Below are 5,303 nucleotides of genomic sequence, written 5' to 3' on the forward strand. Positions count from 1 at the left end.
ATCTATCTATCTATCTATCTATCTATCTATCTATCTATCTATCTATCTATTTAATATGATATTTTGTGCACCACATCTGTGGAGGAGCCCTTGGAGGCCAGGAGAGGGCATTGGAGCTGGAGTTACAGGCAGTTGTGAACTACCATGTGGGTGCTGGAAACTGAACCTGGGTCCGCTGCAAGAGCATTAAGTGCTCTTAACCCCTGAGCCTTCTCTCCAGTTGCCCAATTTTATTTCCTACAACTCAGGTATGCAATAAACTTATGCTTTGCGGGAGGGAGAGTTAATAGAAAATGAAAATGGGTCTTCCTTTAAAAAATATATAGTGAAAATGAAAATGTCCACAGAACAGTTAAAAAGAACTCCAATAATAAAAAGGCTGTCTACAATATTAGGGTCTGTATACATAAAGAGCATTAGAAAGAAGGAAATAGATGTTAGTCGGAGTGTAAATGGCTTAAATTAATTCAATAACGGTATAATGGGAAACATTATGGCCATAAAAGTTTAAATTTAAGTAAAATGGATGGTTTTCTAACAAATTACAAATTATTAAAATTTATCCACAGTTAAGTTCCAAATTCCAGGAGTTGAATAACTCCTGCAATTTTGAAAAAATTTGAAAAAAAAATCCTGATTTCATGCAAAGACTTCCGTTTTGTGAAATGCATCCGTTCCTCAGTACCCAAGCCTAATGATGAAGCACCCAGTGTCACCCCAGAGTGTGTATGTATTTTTAGAAGCTCTTGTGCAGTGCACAACTGTCGTGGGTTCATTCGTGCACTGATGATGTCCAGGAAACACTGTTTCACCCCGTGCCTTCCCAGCCTCTGACTCTAGCCATCCTCCTGCCCCTTCTTCCATGATATTCCCTGAACTTTTGGGGGTGGGTGAGCTGATATAGATGTCCCATTTAGCGTGTCCACAGTCACTTAATCTCTGCGGTACAGTTACACAGATATATATATATATATATATATATATATATATATATATATATATCACTACTGGAACTAGCAAATGGAAGTGTGTGTGCATTCATGTGTGTGTGAGTACATGCGTACAAGTAACAAGCACGGGGGAGATTTATTTTTTTTATAGCAATGCAGCAAATTGTTGACATTGATTATCTCTAGGGAGACATAACTGTAAGACCGGATTTATTTTTACTTTATACCTATCTACAATTTAAAATTTGAGTGTGATCCCGGCATGGTGGTGTGTGCCTGTCATTCCAGATACTCAGGAAACTGAGGTGGGAATATTACAAGTTGAAGGCTACCTGGGAAACTTAGCAAGCTCTTGTCTGGACATACAATAAAAAGCTAGAGGGGTATAGTTCCATGGTAAAGTGCTTGCGTGGCATGCATAGCAACTGGGTTCATTCTCTAGTACTGGAAAAGAAATGATTACAATGAGCTGATATCTCTTCTGTGCTAAATGTAGTTATGGACAAGGTAGAAGTACCTTTTGCAGTATGTCATCTAAGCAACTCTGACAAAAATCAGTCGGTTTATCATACAACTATTGCTGAAGCAGCCACTGTGGTTTGTGTGGCTGCTTTTGTCTGTTGGAGACTGATCTAGAAGCTGATCATGTCGTCCTTTGCTTTGGCAAGTAGGGACTTCCAAGTTAAATTAGATGCCACAGTTTATTTAGTACACATTGGGTCCTGTGGGTCATCCTCTTTATGGTTGGTTTATTCTCACCACTCAACCCTAGCACCACATCTGACCCTTTGGGAGAGAGTAAGTACAGATATCAATAAATATTGACCAGTAATTTCTTCTCTAACAGGAACCCCGGGGGACAAACGCAGTGTCAACAATGAGTAGGCCACCAATTACAGCTACCAACTACAGATGACTTGACGTTTTATTTACAAAGGTAAGGAAATGTATTCTAATTAATGTATATTAATCCTGACAGATGCTCTATTGGGGCCTTAATTGTTCTTCCATATCTTTATTTACCTACCTAGTTCATGACATTTAATATTAATATTATTATTATTAACTTATTCACTTTACATCCGATTGTAACTCCCTCCCTTGTCTCCTCCTTGTTCCACCCTCCCTCCTGCTTTCCTCCTACTCCTAACCCCTAGTCCTCAGAAAAGGGGAACCCTCTTCCTTTACCAATTGACCCCAATCTATCAAGTCTATTCAGGCCTGCCTGCATCCTCTTCCTCTGTGGCCTGGCAAGGCCTTCTCACCCAGGAGAAATGATCAAAGAGCAGGCAACAGAATCCATGTTAGAGACAGCCCTTGGTCCCCTTACTAGGTGACTTACATGTAGACTGAGCTGCCTATTGGCTACATCTAAGCAGGGCACCTGGGTCCTCTCCATGCATGGTCCTTGGTTGGTGCATCAGTCTCCACAGACTCCCTGGGCCCAGATTTGTTGTCTCTGTTGGTCTTCTTATGGAGCTCCTATCCTCTCTGGGTCCCCACTCTTCCCAAAGTTTGGCTTTGAGTCTCAGCATCTGCTTTGATCCCCTGCTGGGTGGAATCTTTCAGAGGACCTATATGGAAGGCTCCCATCCTATTCCCTCTATTCAGCTGATCCCAATGTCTATTCTATTTGCCCTTCTGAATGAGAATTAGGCATCCTCCCTAGGGTCCTCCTTGTTGCTTAGCATTTTTAGGTCTGTGGATTGTAACATGTTTATCCTATATTGTATGGCTAATGTCCACTTACGAATGAATTATACCATGCGTGTCTTTCTGGGTTGGGATACCTCACTCAAGATGGTCTTTTTCAGTTCCATTCATTTGCTTGCAAATTTCATGATGTCCTTTTTTTTTTTTTTTTTTTTTTAATAGCTGAATAGTATTCTATTGTGTAGATGTACCACAGTTTTCTTTATCCATTCTTTGGTTGATGGACATTTGGGTTGTTTTCAGTTTCTGGCTATTACGAATAAAGCTGATGTGAACATAGTTGAGCAAATGGCCTTGTTGAGTGGTGGAACATTTTTTCGGTATATGCCCAGAGTCTTGAAGTATAGCTGAGTCTTGAGGTATGGCTATTCCCAGTTTTCTAAGAAAGTGCCAGATAGTTTTTCAAAATCGTTGTACAAGTTTGCACTCCCACCAGCAACGGAGGAGTGTTCCCACAATCTCACCTGCATGACATTTAATTTTGAATATATCAAATTTCAAACAAACATCAAGCAAATAAGACATGGAAAATACTGAAGGTCTGTCTGTGTGTGGAGGGGCAAAAACACGGCAGGTGTGGAGAAGATCATGAAGTATGTTGCATGGCTAATTTTTAAATCACCTTAAAATTCTCCTTAATTTTAAACAAATACTTGGAGAATACAGCAAAATATTAAAAAGAATACTGAGTGCATTTGCCTTCTCATATTTAGGTAATCACCAGTATTTCCCAGAATATCTTCCCTCCTTTCCTTTGTAGAAAGAGTATGATTATAATGTTATCTATGTTTATCTTAGCTTACACACTTGCAAGTATGCCTGGTACCTAGGGCAGAAACATAAGAAGCCTCACCCCACTGTGAGTAACCCCACTGTGCCCATTTTAACAGTCCTGTGAAGTTCGCTGGTGTGGTGCTTGCCCTCACCTCTGGAGGTCTAGAATGGCCAGGGAGACTGGGCTCTAGGAATGCCTGTGGGGGATCATCTTGATTACATTACGGCGGTGCGAAGACTGTCCACTGTGGTTGAGGTTTTCCATGTTCCCTGAGCAATGATCCTGGACTGTCTGAGCTGAGCACAGGCAAGTTACTGCTTTCTCTGCTTGCTGTAGACGCAACGTGAGTGGCTGCGTCAGGCGCCTGTGCCTTGATTTCTCCACGGTGGCGGACTGTACTTTAAACTACACTAAGACCTTTCTCTCTTATGTGGCTTTTCTCACAGTAGTCTATAACAGGACAAGAAGCTAAGAGCCTGTCCCCGAGCATTTCATTCACCTCTTTTAGTTGGGTATTCCTTGTTGATATGACTTTTGTCAAGCATCACTTTATAATTATATGAAATCTCAAATATTAAAAAAAAAAAAAACCCTGTGAAGTCAGTTGACCCTCTAAGGGTGATGAAGTGGAATATCAATAGGTATTGATCTTCGATTTCTTTTCTAACAGGCCCCAGGGTTGGGGGCAAGAGCATTGTCAACAATAAGCCACCCATTACTACCACTGCCCTCATTTATCTGTTTTGTGCTTCTCAAAAGGAATTTAAGTGAATGGCAGAAGTTGGCCTATTTCTCACCTCCTTCCCTCCTGTGAAGTCAGGAGTGACTTACAAAGTAATGAAAAATACTTTTAGACTCTCTGCTCACCACCCTTCACTCCTGTCAACAAGTCCATTTCCCAGAGGTTGTTTCTCAACTCCAGGAAGAGTGGCTGCTGAAGTCCATTTTCAAAGCTGAGGGTCTGAGAAGTGCAGCTGCTTAAGAGGCATTCATCGGGGAGGTCCTCCTCCTCTCAGCTCTGTTGAGTGACTGAAGGTTGGTTGGCTTTTATCCTGAGCTGATGTTATTAAGTCTTACAAGCATTTTAATCTCCCTAGCATCTTATTCAGAGCCTATAAAAGTATTATTGTAAGTAAACTAGAAAACAGTCAACTCCTCTTTAAACAAATAAAGCAGACATTCTGTGAGAGAGACATCTTTGAAGGCTTCCAGTTCTAATATGGAGAAGTTGAATGGACTCCATCTGAAAGTTCAGAGGCTAAGAGGGGGGTTGATTGTGGTAGCAGTAAACCTGGTGAGGTGGGCACATCTAAGTCCTTATCTGTGTTCTCTTGAATGGCCTCAGTCTGCTGGGCACAGCACATCCGGGGTGAACTCAATTCTTTAGTTCAGGTGGCAAGAGATGGCTGGAAATTTTTTGGTACCGCAAATACCGAACTTATTCAAAGTCCAGGATTCAAAGGCTTGTAGGAAAGTCAGACGATCTCTGTCTCCGTGTGGTATCATGCCCTTTGAGTAATTTAAGAGCTTGAAGAACTCTTGAAGTAGAAGGTAATTAACAAAGCGTTCCAAACTGAACAGCGCAAAGAGAGAGACTCTGGAACATTCTACCTTAGATAATAAGTCTTCATTAACCTCTCCCCTCAGGGCTCAGGGATCTATGGGAAAGAAGAGGAAGAAAGATTTTAAGATCCCAAAGTGGTGGAAGACTCCAAGGAGAGAGCATCTTCCAAACCCAACAGGACTGGCACACATCTGAATCACAGAGACACACATAAGACCCTCACAGGTTCAAGCCAGACAGATTCTCAATACAAAGAGAGAGAGAGAGAGAGAGAGAGAGAGAGAGAGAGAGAGAGAGAGAG

General features: G+C 41.5%; 1 protein-coding gene across 3 annotated transcripts in view; it reads left to right on the forward strand.

The window, feature by feature from the left end:
- Pip5k1b (phosphatidylinositol-4-phosphate 5-kinase type 1 beta) overlaps window positions 1-5,303 on the forward strand; it is a 268,382-nt gene that overhangs the window by 116,014 nt on the left and 147,065 nt on the right. For all 3 annotated transcript variants that reach the window (XM_055613852.1, XM_055613854.1, XM_055613853.1), the window contains exon 2: window positions 1,798-1,887. The gene's annotated coding sequence lies outside the window, so the exon portion shown is untranslated. The remainder of the gene's footprint in view (window positions 1-1,797; window positions 1,888-5,303) is intronic.

This window comes from Psammomys obesus, unplaced genomic scaffold (assembly GCF_907164565.1).
Source record: "Psammomys obesus unplaced genomic scaffold, mPsaObe1.curated_primary_1811, whole genome shotgun sequence".
In the NCBI taxonomy this organism is placed as follows: domain Eukaryota; kingdom Metazoa; phylum Chordata; class Mammalia; order Rodentia; family Muridae; genus Psammomys; species Psammomys obesus.